This window comes from Cuculus canorus, chromosome Z (assembly GCF_017976375.1).
Source record: "Cuculus canorus isolate bCucCan1 chromosome Z, bCucCan1.pri, whole genome shotgun sequence".
Lineage (NCBI taxonomy): Eukaryota > Metazoa > Chordata > Aves > Cuculiformes > Cuculidae > Cuculus > Cuculus canorus.
Genome location: NC_071441.1, coordinates 42941305 through 42956714, shown reverse-complemented (window position 1 = coordinate 42956714; position 15410 = coordinate 42941305). Strand labels below are relative to the sequence as shown.

Here is a 15410-nt window from a genome sequence, read left to right as displayed (position 1 = left end):
AGAGCAGTTCACAGCAACAGCCTGAAACTGAGGCAAGCAACAATGGTGGGTCTCCGTTTGTGACTTGGCTGCAGACTTGCTGAAGGCACTGTAGGAGTAAGATAACAACTCCTGTACAGAAACTGCAATTAAAGATGTAAGGAAACTTATGCAAATCACATTGTCCGGTTCACCTTGTAGCCCTGTGATTTCAGCTACACACAGGTCACTCAGCTTGAAATACAACTTCCTCAGGCCGGCTGTTCTAGTCAGTGAACAACCTGAGAGACATAACCTTTCACCCTTCCCCATAAGGTTCTTCCTCTACTGTTTTGGGTTTTTTTAAATCTCCCTGTTATATTAAAGCCTTGCTGTTATTGCAGGCTCCAAAAAGCAGCGGTTTTATTCCCTATTACCCTGCAAATCCTATGAGTGCAGTAGCATTGCTGGCTGCATCCTAGAAGGACTGCTCCAGCAAAAAAAGGAAGATGGATATGCTTGTGTTCTAAGTGACTGCTCATGTACATGTAGCCCAGAGTGGGATGTTGGACTAGACACCTCTAGAGGTCACAAGCCTTTTGCAAAGTTAAGACAACCTTTATGTTACCACTGATCACACATGCCACAACTCCAAAAGAAGCCAGTGACAGAGTACTCGAATTAGCATGGGGGCAGAGGAATAGGGTATATATATATAGGTATACACTTAGACAGTATAAGGTCAAGAAATGATCTTTTATATCAAAATAGGTAAAGCAACGCTGTTTGTTCACGGTTGGTAGGGCAGACTGCCTGCCCACTTGGTAATACTCCCAACTCTGGTGCACAAGAAGCCTGCCCCTCAAGAAACATTACAAATGCCCTTGAGTTTACACATAGGATGTAGGGCCCTCCTAACACATAGCGTTTATGAGATATATGCTGGCCTTTCCAATAGCCAGTATGTACAGACAGGCACATCTGATTTGGAAAGACACGGGCTGAGAGTGCACCACCAGTTTTGGAGGACCTTTATCTCCACAGAGTCAAAGGCTAAAGAAGCTGTGCCCCAGGGGGAGAGCTTAGCTTACAGCTGACCAATGAGCTAGTTAAATGCTGGGTGTTGTGGGAAGACAAGGAGGTGCAGACAGGGCTTCTGGGAGGTGAGCTGGGTGCCCTGGCACAGACTCAAGTAGAGGCTATACAGCCACCAAATGCCACCTACTGCAATTCTCTCCAAGCCAACATATCCACCTAGCTGGATACCTTTCCTTTACCACTCCCTCTGGCTCTGACATTCGATGTCTTTCTTTTGTGTGATCACATTTGCTTTCCTGAATGCTCCTGGGGCAAATAGTTGGGAAAGGTGCAGAGGAAATGTGATGACAGTGAAATAAACAGAGACTGAGATGGCAGACCTGCATACGTGGTCTGGATTAAAGTTACCTTACTATACTAAGCCTGAGTTACAGCAAGACAGTCCTTGGGGTTTACCAAGCTTATTACCAATAAATACATCAAACACCACATGGGCACTAGCTGTGGTACCAGAAATCAGATTTCCTTTTCCTCAGTTTAATCTTTCGGATATTGAAAAATAGTCAATTTCTATTTTTACAAGTTTTGGACGAGTTCTTGCTTTCTGTAACAAAGATAGGGATGGGACAAAGTTTATCCAATTTAAAATATATACTTTAATCACACATGTGCTCAGTGAAGCTTAAAGTCTTTGAGAGTAGTAACCTCAGTTAAGGGAGCAGGATTTTGCAGCATCTTTGACCCATGACATAGTTTCCTCATGTTCTTCCTAGTGTAGATCAGACTCCAGTGTTACAGCATGAGCATCCGCATGCGTTGTTACAGGGGAAGATATAAGATTCCAAAGATATCAATTTACTGTTGTGGGCTACTCCCTCTGGATTCTCCTCACCACTGAGGGTGTTAAGAGACCCTACCAGCAAGCTAGTCTTGGGCCAAAGATCAGACCAAAGAAGTAGCCTCAGCTGACGTAAAGTATTTCACCTACCTAAACCACAGGCTGGATAAAACTCACTCCCACGCCAGGTCGTGAATGAGAAGCAAGTCAGGAACCTAAGGATATTCTACCCCAACAAAGCTTGTGCTAGGACAGCCACTGCCACTCTCTTCACTGCATTACCCCAGTGCCCCGCCACCTCCTTTCTCCAGGTGATGGTGGAGTCAGTGCAAACTCCTGAGTAGCACAGCAACACACTCAACCCAGGCCAAGCAGAGCTGGTCTTTGTGGCAGGCTTCAGGCCATGGGGTGACTTACTCTGCTGGTAGTCGTTACGACGGTGTTTGCTGAGAAAAAGATCCCCACCTATTTCAGTCCATTTTCTTACACCTTTAATTAGGAATATGAAAGATTACCGTAAAACCTCTCTCAGTTCAACTGTGCCTGAGATACATGGCAGCTCAGGCCCACATTGCATGGAGCCATCCCAGGAGCAGAAATCCAAGCAAAGATGCCACCATGGAAACACTCATATTGAAGCAGTTTCCTACAACTTTGTACCACATAATCCTCATGTCCCTTTCTTTTTCTGAGCACTCTAAGCATCACTGGATCCTCTCCCTGCCTCCAGCTCCCATTCACTATGAAACAACCCCTTTTTTCACACCCATATACCCCTCAGGTTAAGCAAACAGAAGCTGATTCACAGCAGGTGTGTTCATTCATTCGACAGTGGGATAAGAGGCTGTTTAACTTGCCCTTCTACCTCCTCATGTGAAAAATCAGTTATGATATGGAGTTTGCATGCTCTGAGGCTGTTTGCTGCCAGGTCATCTGTGGTTAGCAAATGGATTCAGAAGTTATTCAGGGGTGAAACCTCAAAAACAGAGATAGTCGGAGAGGGACAAGCAGGGGGAATGCCTAAGCCCTGATTTCCTTAGGAAATCAGCTTAAAAATAACTTTGCATCTAAATAAGTACTTGTCTTTTCTGAGGAACTAAGCTCCTGGGAGATTTTGGCCCAAGGAGCTACAAAATGCTGATCTCTGCAATCAGCCAGAAAGAAGATATTGAAAGTCCTAGGTTATCATCACCTATCTTTGTCCTTAATTACCTATTTTACATTAATTATTCCTTGATACAGGGTCATTACAAGTAAAGGAAGTCTGCAAAAAGTGCTCATTTACATTATGAAGACTTCTCCCTGTGTAGTTTGGCCAATTGATATGTGTCATGTTTAGATACCTCACAGGACTTTAAAAGAGGCTCATAAGCATTAGCTGTGAATTACATTTCAACTTTTTCCCTCCACAGTGGAGCTGGCAAGAGAAAATTACAGTTGGAGGAAACTGGAAAACAAAGCACCACAAAAGCAATCCAACACATGCAGCAGAGGAACCTGAAGTCTGTTTGCTCTATGAATTTCAAATGTGGCAACACTGACAGTGTTAAGCAGGGTTTAACACCTCTGGTGACCTTGCATACACACATGCAGATGCCTACCATGAGAACATGCAGACTGCAGTTACCCAGTCCATTCCTTCAGCCATCCTCCCTCGGGACACACAAGGGAGTGCTTCACAACCACAGAACCTTTCACACATAATCCTACACGTTCCATAGATCCAACATGCACACACACGCCAACTCCCTTCTCACCAAAGCAAGTACAGCACTCAAGCCACAAGAGCTCTAAGCAACGTGATGATAGTGCTGGCATGAGCGACCTCCAGCCAACAGACAGCTTGGGGGGATTAACAGTGGGTTGCCTTTCTTCCCCAGTTGACTGTATATGATCCAAGGACATCTGCAGCAGAGAAGAGCTACTGTTTGTGCTTGCAAGGAATTACAAACATTCTCTAGTTCTAGAAGAATTTGCAAAAAATTGGCACGTAAAGTACCACCTCATTTCTGATACACCAGCTTCCAGACTAATGCCTCCTTCAGGGCTAAAATGACAACTGCTTCTGGCATATACTGACAGAGTCCAACTGATGTAATTAATGCTAGTCAGCACGCCTTATGGAATAAACATTTCATTTCAATGAGATTACCATGTTGACTTGATATACTTTAATTTTCCAAGGTGTTTTACCTTACAGTCTGTTGTAAGATCTTGCATTATGGAAGTTTAAGAGGAGAGACGTGGTTTGCATAAACACTCTCTCTGGTGACAGGTCCTCCAAGTTCTGTGGTTGCTAATGACATCATTAGCATCAAATATGTGGGTCTGTTTTACCAACACCTCCAGATACAATCCTTGCTGCAATATTGGTTTGTTTGACTATCTGCTATCTAGACAACGATGCCAAATCTTTGCAGGCAAACTCAGTGGATGACTAAGAGACTGTAGGACAGTAAAACCTAAGGAGGACAGGTCAATCTTACAAAACGCTCTGAAACACCCAGCTAATGGTTGTGACAACAGAACCACATTTTTGTAGAGCTATTCTACAGACTGGGTACCACCACTGGGCACGGAGCATAAGTCATACCAATAGGGTGGGACACTGTCTTGTGCCTCCTTATAGCTAATCCACGTCCATCCCCACTCGAGGTAGCTCAAAAGACACAGATAAGCAAAGAGGGCTCATGAATAACAGGAGAGCTATCAAAAAATGATTGCAAAGGGAGAATGTAATCCACTGTGCCTGAGACACAGCTCAGCACAGATATTGGCACATGGAAAAGGAATCAGATGCTAGAGACTATCTAATGCCTGCCAACAAGGATAGCTGCTGAAACTAGGTAATTAATATACAGGCTGTAAGTTTGCATGTCACCATCTGTCCAAACTGGCCTATTTTACTGTGGAATTCTGAAAAACATCTCAAATTCCTTTTTCCCTAGTACTTCTCCCAGTTTTTTTAACTAGTGCTTAGTGCTTAATTTCAGGTAGGGGAAGCACAGAAGACATTAACACCAGCCAGGATTTAGTGCTGAGAAGAAACATAACCTCATTACACTTTGAGAAGGAAGGCTGTTGCTTTTACTTATTCCTGTAGAAACCAAGGCCATGCTGAAGCTGGTGGAATGCCATTGAGTGAAAGGTGCAAAAAAGGATCACACCTCCAGGGAGAAGTGAACAGGGCAGGTGATTGAAAACTGACCAACAGAGTATTCCATCCCATATATGTCCTACTCACTACAAAGCTGAGGGATCAAGCTATCTTCTTTGATAGATGATATGTACCTCATCTGGGTTTTTTTTGTTTTGCTTTGCCTTGGATTCATATGTTCCTGAATCCAGTTCTTGAGTCCAGCTCCCTCCTGCCACTAAATCCAGCCCAGGGCCTTTTCCCCTGCCTGCTCTGCAGCATCAATGGTGATACAGTCATCGAAGACGGGGACAGCAATTTCATGTACATATGTTATTATTTTCTTATTAATAGTATTTTCCTTATTATTATTATGGTTTCATTAAAGCTGTTTTAGTTTCCAACCCACAAGTCTCATTCCCTTATTTCCTTCTCCCTTTTTCCTTGAGGAGGAAGGGAATTGGCTTCACAACTGCTTGCGTTTGGCTGCCAATCAAGCCAGGCTGGGTCTAAACCATGACAAATTTTCTGGCATGGGGCCATGAATTGGGCTGAACTGAACACCTCTGAACCACTCCAAAATGTTTTTCCACCTAGTCTGCTCAGTCAGCTCAGCCAGGACCACGTCATATTTCTGTTTAGAAAGGTCCGTGCAGGCTGGCAGTGGCTCAGACGGCAGCATAGGGCAGCTGTGCTGAAACAGCTCAGTTGTAGAGTGGGGCACTGCATGCCTGAGGCTTTCAGTTCACATCTGATATTGGGGACATTTTCAAAGTACCATCAGAGAACAGAACGTCACAGTTTGTTTTTTCCCTTGAGAGCTGAAAGGTTGGCAAGTACGACAGATATTCGTGGCTTTTGAGAAAATTATTTTGCTCTCAAAAACCTCTTTCAACTGTTGATTAAAATGATAATACAGAAATGATGAAGGTGTTAATGGTGTACATATGGTTCATAGGACATATGATGGCTAACTGCTTAATGCCCCTCAGTCTTATCTTGACATCAATCCAAAAGCCGACAGCATCCTGTGACCAGCATGTGCTTCTCTGCCTGCACTCTGCTCTCGTAAAAATTCACCTAGATTAAGGGGTTCGGTTCTGGAGTCCTCATAACAGGAAGGACATGGATCTTTTAGAGCAAGTCCAGAGGAGGGCCATGAAGATCATCAGAGGGCTGGAGCACTCCCATGGGCTGAGCAAGTTTGGCTTGGTCAGCCTAGAGAAGAGAAGGCTCCACTGAGGTCTTATACCAACCTTCCAATACTTAAAGGGGACCTACAAGAAAGATGGGGAGTGCAGTTTTAGGACGAGGGGTAATGCTGGAAAATGGATTGAGGAATGGTTAAATGAACAAGGACATGATTCAATGGAAAAGCTTTGTGAGACACCTATTGTATAAATGGAAACTTTGTTAAACTCTGAGTGTGGGTATGGACTGAAAGAACAGTAAGCATGCAAGGAGGAACCTCTAAGAAGAAACTTCTACGGGACAAGTGGATCTTTCTCAAGGAAACAGGATGGAACACTGAGCCCAACTGTAACTGCAATGTAACTGCAAGAAGATAAACAGAGCTCGAAAGTAACAGCATAGCAACAATGAATAAACAGGACAAATAGTTTTAGTAACTAATCATGTAGAGGCCATAACAAAGCATCTTTTGAATATTAAGATATATAATCCGGGTTGATTTTGAATAAAGTCGAAGCTTGCTTTATCACTCTTATTGAGTCGTCTGCTTGCTTCCCTCGCCCGTCGCAAGTGGCGCCCGAAAAGGGACCCCCAATCCCTGTTTCCACTGGACGGCGAGCTCGGCGAAGCACTGGTAAGCAGCGAGCAGGGGGCGGAAGATCAGTGACACTATATCAGTATTTACGATCCGCGCCTGAACCCGGATAACAAAAGAGGGGGTTCGCCGGCCGAGTAAGAAGACTACCAGAAGACACACAGAGTGAAAGGCTGCATCTTATGTAACTGAATAACGAAAGGTCACAGAAAAGTGTGCAATGGAAAGAGAGGTAGCATTTGAACTTTTACTATGCTTTTTAGAAAAGCGGGGAGTAGGTCCGATTAAGGACTTAATAGACGAGTGGAGAAATTAATGGAGATTGTTTGTAAAAGTCGGGAAAAGTGCCGGGATACAGCGACCGGAAGGCAAAGATTAAGAGCTTATGATTTCATTAGGGATCGTTGCACTCTAGTCCGAACGCCTGAATCGTCAAAAAGGGATCCGCCACCCGACATCATAAAGCTTTGGAGAGATAAGATGGAACAGGGCTACACGTAAGACTTTATAAATTTATAAGGGTTTTTTTCTCTGACCAGAAATGGATAGAGAAGTGGCATATGAAATATTACAAAGCTTCTTAGAGAAGCGAGGACTTGACTCACAATATCTCAAACAACTTGCAGGCCTCATTGCCTTAGGAAAAACTAAGGAATGTTTTAAGGATCCGAATGAGATATTTGAGGAAAGTGAATGGCACAAATTTGGGAACATCCCGTGGGAGGCACTTATAGATGATGATAAAACTGCAAAGAGACTAACGAAAGCTTGGAGAGAGATTACAAATTGTATAAAACGTTACAAGGTAGAAAAACAGTTAGATGTTGAAATCCAACACCAGAAAATAATAGCGAGGAATCAGAGGAGGAAGAAGATGCCACGAAAATGCTGTAACAACCAAAGACTGTTACCTGTTAAACAATTGATACAAACCTTATTTTGTGATATATGTGCATGTTTTGAGTGTTGTGTGTGTTCGGTGCCGTGTGTAGTTTAAATATTCTACCATCGTGCTATTCTTATTGACCGGTCATAAACAATGTTGTATAGGTATATTAATCCAGCTCAAAAGAGTGGTTCTGTCTGTGTGTATGCTTGTGTGTGTTTAAAGCGCTTTAAACGTTTGTAAGATTTGCAAATTGGGTTTTGGTTACATTGAGCCTCTGTTTTGATTAATCTTTAAAATGCAGCTCTGAAACCTTTCAATCTCAAACGTCCACTAAGCCGGCAAACAGGTGATTTACCTGGGACCTTTGAAGTGAAAGGCTGCAGATGACAAGATTTTAAAATACATAGAAAAAAAAAAAATGGAAAAAAACCCAGCCCTGTGGCTGTGTGTGTGAGTTCCACCCCCCCCCCCCCCCCCCCCCCCCCCCCCCCCCCGCCCCTTACTCCTGTAAGGTTTTTTATTGTCTTTCAGCTTGGGAGTCTTTATCTCTCTCTAGGGGAGTAACAGTTTATGAAGAACACTCTGCATTCCAGTGTCCCTTATCAGATCAGCAACTGCTGGGTCCTAGTGCAGACAACCTGAAAGGGAATTTTAGCCAGATACTAATGAAGACATGATTTAAGAGTCCAAAAGGAGTATCCTCTGAGAGTAAAAAAACTGCAAAGGAACAGAAAAGTTAATGCATTTGCAGCCTTGAGAATTCCCATACAGGTTAAAACAGACAAAAGAAGCCACGGGGTAAACCGTTAACATTACAGAACCAAGGAAACCAGAAACCCAGCATGCAGCGGAGACGTGTGACAACAGTAAATGCTCCTGCTTGGATCTTCTCTACAGCCTCCTCAATAATAAGGGATTGAAGGTTTCACTTTAAGCTTTTGGTCCTATTAGTAACGGTTTAAGTGTTTTGGTTAGTAAGTCATTCGAGTGTCACTTTGCAAAGTCTTTTTGTGTAACCTGGTGTTATTAATTCTGATTTTACTGGACAAATACAAGCTATGGTTTATATTCCTTTCCCACCTGTGTATATCACTCAACGCAGTTGTATTACTCAATTAATACCATTTCAAAGATTGTATTAGAGAAAATAGGCCTTCAAGTTGCACCTGGAAAAAATTCAAACCTGGAAATATTTTGAGTGGAAAATTTTGAATGCCACAATTGAACCCCAGCAAACCAAATTGTAAATAGTAGTTAAAACAACCTACAAAAGCTCCTAAAAACAATCAATTGCGTTAAACTTTATTTGTGTATAACTAATGCAGAACTAAGTCCATTATTTGATCTTCTTAAGGGAGGACAGGGCTTTAACAGCACCTTGTTGTGATGCACAACAAACTTTGGGTGGAATTGAAAAAGCCATTGCTCAGAAAAAAGCCCATAAACGACTTGATGGTCATCCAATATGTATGTTTTTGTTATTCTGTGTCAGGCATTTGCTGATCATAGACTTAAAGGACTGTTTCTTCACTATTCAGTTACATCCTAATGACACTCAACGCTTTGCATTCACTTTACCCACAATCAATAGAGAAGGAGCTGATTTGCGCTTTGAGTGGACAGTATTGCTGCAGGGCATGGAAAATAGCCCCACTTTGTGTCAGTTGTTTGTGGATAATGCTTTAAGGGAAATAAGGCGTGCATGGCCACAAACCATGATCTATCACTATATGGACGATATTCTTTTTGCACAGAACCAGCCATTTACCACTCAACAAGAAAAATATTTGGAGACACAACTAACCACACATAAATTGATTATAGCAACGGAAAAAATTCAGCGTTCCCCTGTTTGGAAATATCTAGGATGGAACATAACGAATTCTCAAGTACAACCACAAAAATTAACCTTTTGCACCTCGCTTACAACAATTAATGATGCTCAACGACTTTTAGGGGACCTGCAATGGTTACGACCTATAGCAGGAATCACCAATGATGAACGAGATGTTTTGAGTCCTCTTTTAAAAGGAACTGATCCAGCACGGAAAATTACTTTAACAATCGAACAACAACAAATGATACAACGCCTTAGTGAAACTCCTGTCGACCGCACAGTGGACCGTATAGATCCCAACTTGCCTGTGGACCTCACAATTCTCCAAGAGCGATCCCAATTTATCAGAGCCCTTACGCAAATAAAGAAAAAGGGGGAGATTAGAGTACTCAAATGGATCTTTACAATGGATGCATCATGATCTGAATGTGGTAACAGACTCCATGTATGTTGCTAATAAAGTGAATCATGTAGAAAATGCTCAAATAAAAGAAATACACAATCAACGCTTGTTTGATTTAATTCGACAACTACAATCAGCTATCCGACAACGAATGTGCCCTTTTTGCATAGTACATACTAGAAGTCATATGTGGACAGAAGGACTTGGAGAAGGAAATTATAGAGCAGATCAACTCGTATCTTTGGCCGCACCACTGAGTGATTTTGTGAAGGCACGAGAAGCGCATAATGCCTTTCACCAAAATGCACGAGGACTACATCGACAATTCAACATTACAATGGAGGAAGCAAAAGGAATTGTTCGCGCCTGCCCTACATGCAGTCATCATGGCCCTGGGTTAGGAATAGGAGTCAATCCTCGGGGATTAAAAGACCTAAATGGATTCCCAGTAAATGGACCAAAGCAGCAATAACTCAAGAAGTCAATGACCAACAGATTGATTCTTCCGATGAAAGAAGACAAGCAGAGGGTCAATGACAAAGTACTGTTGATTGTAAAACCTATTATTGAGAGGTTAAGAGGCTATCAAAAAGAGATTGACGACATAGTTGAGAGTTGCACATCTTTTGAAAATATTATAAATGGGATAGAAGAGATAGCAACATTTAAAGTCAAGGGACCAGCTGAGCAGAACTGTCTTGATTGCAAAAGGCCGCAATGTGTAGCATGGGTAGCCTTACAATGCGGAATGTGTAAAGAAATATTTTGGATAAGGCAAAAATTTTTGAGAGCACTATGGTGTCCAAGTTGTGAATTTAAATTTGTGTTTTATAATTGGCAGAGAGAGCTGCGGAGACAAACTAAATTACCCATGCCCATTTCCCTAACCTTGTTTGAATCACCAGAACAAAAAATATTGGCCTTTTATCTCTTTGAGGCTGAGGCCTGTGTAAGGAGGATTCAGGCCCAGTTTAGTTCAAAAATTTTAACCTATTGTTGCTCCAAGGAGGTAACATTTACAAGACATTCACTATTTGGTCCCATCAAAGGGAACTTGAAAGAAGAATTGTTTAGAGCGATTGCAAAAGGGGGACTGTAATCATGTTTATAAAAATTGATCACGTTGTGTTGTTTGGCGCACTAATAGCTATAGTTTTGGGGATAACACGTTTTAATCAGCCAAGAGACAATATTTGGGTAACCTTTACAAATCAAATAAACCAGTCTTCACTTTGTCTTAGCTTAGGAGGAGTAACTAATCCTTTTCGAACTTGTTTAATAGATCTGCCAGTGTGGAAGTCTGAGAAGTTTTGTGGCTTAGTAAGCAATGAAACATTGTGTGGAAATCTATCTGTGGTTAAGGTTTTAGATGGAGCGATTAATGGAACTCCACCACTTCATGATGCCTATTGGCAGTGTCAATTAATACTGTCACTTAACACCACCTTGCAATCGCCCCCTGAAGAGTTAGACCTTCTTGGGAGTGCTAATGCCAGTCTGTCAGGAAGCAACTCAGGAGGATGGGTTGACTTTACTCCTGTAAGTGACACAGCGCCCCGACCGTGGCTTAAACACAGGGGCGCCTGGGCTACTTTGGACTCTAATTTAGATTGGTTTAGTGTTCTTGACCAAACATTTGATAAATGCAATGCCAGCAAAACTGACACCCCAAAAAGGCTACCGAAAGGCATCTTCTTGATTTGTGGAGATAGAGCATGGAATGGCATACCGGCACAACCACAAGGAGGGCCTTATTATCTTGGCAGACTATCACTGTTTCACCCTAATATATCTTTGATCATGCAGTGGAGCCAAAATATGAACAGGAAAAAACAGAGTGTACATGAACTCGATTGTAGCTCCTTAGGGACTTTGCGGTTTTGGAGTGAATTCAGACAAGTTGCAACTGCAGTACTATTACCCGGAGCAGCAGCTAGAAAAGCAATGCGATTAATCGAGCAGCTAGGTTGTTGGGCAAAAGACGAATTGAACATGACATCGGAAATTCTGGACATGCTCACAAGTGATGTACAAAGCGTCAATCATGCAGTGTTACAAGATAGAGCTGCCATAGATTTTTTGCTTTTGGCGCAAGGCAATGGGTGCGAGGACCTTGAAGGTATGTGCTGCATGAACCTGTCTGATCACTCCACATCTGTACATGCTAAATTAAAAAGGTTACAACAGGGCCTTCACCAACTGAAACAAGAAGATGGATGGGGAGTAGACAATTGGATACAATCAGTATTTGGCTCTTTATCACCTTGGCTCCTCTCTATGATTAAAGAAGCATTGCGTTGGATAGGCCTAATATTGTTGCTTATAGTTGCATTTAAGATAGGCTACAATTGTATTATGCGCAGCATAACAAAAAAATCACAACACTCTGCTTGTTCAAAAAGAAAAAGGGGGAAATGCTGGGAAATGGATTGAGGAATGGTTAAATGAACAAGGACATGATTCAATGGAAAAGCTTTGTGAGACACCTATTGTATAAATGGAAACTTTGTTAAACTCTGAGTGTGGGTATGGACTGAAAGAACAGTAAGCATGCAAGGAGGAACCTAATGCTTCTGGATTTGTTACTGAATTTATTTAATGTGTTATAGGCAGGGTAATTAGTAACTTACTACTGCAGGAGTAAACAGTCAGCTCAGCTTCCACTGAGCATCCTGCTTTGGTAACAGGTCCTGCAAAACAAAAATCAAGGATGGCTGCCACTGTATATCAAAAAACCAAGAACAGCAGCTACTCAGCACCAGTTGTCACAAGAATTGTTGCAGTTTCTGGAGAAAAGCCTGGTCACTGCCATACTCCAGAGATTATTTTAATGATATCCTCCTACCCATCAGAAAGGTTGCAAGGATATACTTCCAGGAACCTTTCAAGCTATCATTCAGCAATGCTGATGGCTATCATTAGATGACCAGTAATAGGTTAACCTCAGAAAACACTGGTCCTTCTCTCTGTAATCTTAGTGGCCCAGTTATGCTGCAAAGTGCCTCGAACGTATCAGTGTAAATGAGAAGAAAATTTGGTCAAAGGGACATATTTTCTACTAAAATAGTCATGTTTATTAAGAAGATGTGCAGTCAGTGTAATTGAATTTTTGTTCTGCTGATTCTTGCATTCTTACCAATACGCTTTAGTCTGTCCTTCATGTGGTTATGACACACTCAGGAACTGTTTATGTGTTTATATATAATAATAATAGTTATTATTATTATACTTTCAACATTCAGAGACTTCAAAGATTCCAGGTGAAATGCTAGGTCTTCACATCTTGGGCCAGGCCTTAATGAGGGACTCTATATTTTGAGGCACAACTAATTGCTAGCATAAGTAATAGCTACAGTGTGCATATTCAAGCACCTCAGAGCAGCCATAAACCAGACAAAATCTTCTACATAAGCCGAGAGCTGGAGGGCTGAGCTGGTTTATGTCATTCCCATAAGAAACGAACAAGTCACTGAGCTGCTCTTCAACTCTGAAAGCTCACTCATAATCACAAAACGGTCTCTGCAACTTTTGAGTCTCACAAATACTAGTCTGTTTAGATTTCTCTTAGATGATGCAACCAGGTCCCTGATATGAAAACTGATAACTAAGAAAGGGAGAGGAGCCCTCAAATGCTTAAACATGGCCACAGCCACCATCACGTGCTGCAGAAGAGTGGCTTTTCTCTACAGGCCTCCTCTCAGCTGTTTGCTGCTGACATTTCGCCTGTTGAGCCAGTGTGTGGTGAAACCTGAGGCTGAGAGACGTCCATATTTCAGAAGAGGAGGCATTCAGAAGAAGCTGTGGAACTGGTTCCCCTTCAGCTCCACTACAACAGACTTTCCCCATGACCTTTTTCAAGCTATTTAATGCTGGGTCTTTGCAGGATAGTTATAGGCTTCAAGAAGAAAAGTGGTGATTGCTGAAACTTTAAAATACCTTTGAAAAATCACACCAGACTGCCATTCGTATCTTATAAATCTGGCCTTTCATCTTTGCAACTTATCCTAACTTATAGATGGGGGCATGCAGAATAATGGAGACACAATTATTTCTCAACCCCACCACACAACAGAGAATTAGAGTACCAGAACAAGACAGAGTAATCTACGGCTGCCTGAAGTGCTCAGACATGACGGGGACAAAGGCCAGAAAACAAAGAACAAAAAGAGATTCTGACCAACAAGTTTCTAGGAAGGAAAGATGAAAGACTCACTCCAACTCCCACTCAAGTGAGTGGGAAGACTCTCATTGACTTTAATGGAAGTTACAGGATGGACTTGTTTGTGTTTACCTTTGTGAAGCAAGGGGCATGGATGCAATCCTGCAGATAGGCCTGGGAATTGTCAGAATCAGATATAAAGAGGGGTTCACTGCAGATGGACGGGGTAGGAACAGGATTTCTAATCTATTTGAAGAGCAAAACTGTACACCTGTAACAAAGCATACCAAGTTGCATACAAAACTTCAGTGGGAAGTAGTGGAAGCAACATCAGTCTCACAGCTTTGGTGGAATCTAGTGCATTTGGCATTCATAGAATCATAGAACAGTTTGGATTGGAAGGGACCATAAAGGACCACCTAATTCCACCCCATCTGCCATGGGCAGACACATCCCACTAGATCAGGCTGCCTAAGGTCCCATCCAACCTGGTCTTGAACACCTCCAGTGATGCGACATTCACAGCTTCCCTGGGCAACTTGTTCCAGTGTCTCACCACTCTAATGGTGAAAAAATTCTTCCTAATGTCTAGTCTAAATTTGCCCCTCTCTAATTTATACCTGTTCCCCCTCATCCTATCCTCACAAGCCTTTATGAATAGCCCCTCTCCAGCTTTCCTGTAGCCCCTCCAGGTACGGAAGGTCATTACAAGATCTCCTTTGAGCCTTCTCTTCTCCAGGCTAAACAAGCCCAACTGTCTCAGCCTGTCCTCATAGCAGAGGTGCTCCAGTCCTCTGACCATCTTTGTAGCCCTCCTCTGGACCCACTCCAACTGCTCCATATCCTTCTTATGTTGAGGATTCCAGAACTGGTCACAATACTCCAGATGAGGTCTCACAAGAGAGGAACAGAGGGGCAGAATCACTTCCCCCGACCTGGTGGCCATGCTTCTTTTGATGCAGCCCACTAATTAAGGTAAATTAGCCAAGATATAATGCCCCTTGATACCTGTGCCCAGAGCTGTGTCTGTAAACCAAGCCACTTGAGACTTCCAAATATAAAGTGCTCCAATAAATACGCTGTACAAACAACCAAGAGTATTAAACAGTTTTGGTTAGCTGTCAGCCCACTGGACAGTTTTATTGGCCTTTCCTCCTTCCACTCCTCTGTCCCAGCCCCACACAACTAGACTGGAATATCATTGGAGAAAGACGGCAGAGGCAGAGAGAGGACGTATCCCTATCAAAGTCAGCAGCAGCGAGCCACATTGCCCCTTGTAAACTTGGCTGTGTTAGTCTGGCATTCTTCAGACACGTGCCTGGGACCAGGAATGTTGCCTGCACGTATAGAAGTTGGCTATCCCTGA

At 42.6% G+C, this 15410-nt stretch overlaps 1 long non-coding RNA gene across 1 annotated transcript in view; it reads left to right on the top strand.

Moving 5' to 3' along the window:
• LOC128850433 (uncharacterized) overlaps positions 1-4217 on the top strand; it is a 28422-nt gene extending 24205 nt beyond the window's left edge. The window contains exon 4 of the long non-coding RNA XR_008447869.1: positions 3247-4217. This is a non-coding gene — a long non-coding RNA (uncharacterized LOC128850433). The remainder of the gene's footprint in view (positions 1-3246) is intronic.
• Positions 4218-15410: the final 11193 nt, after the last annotated feature.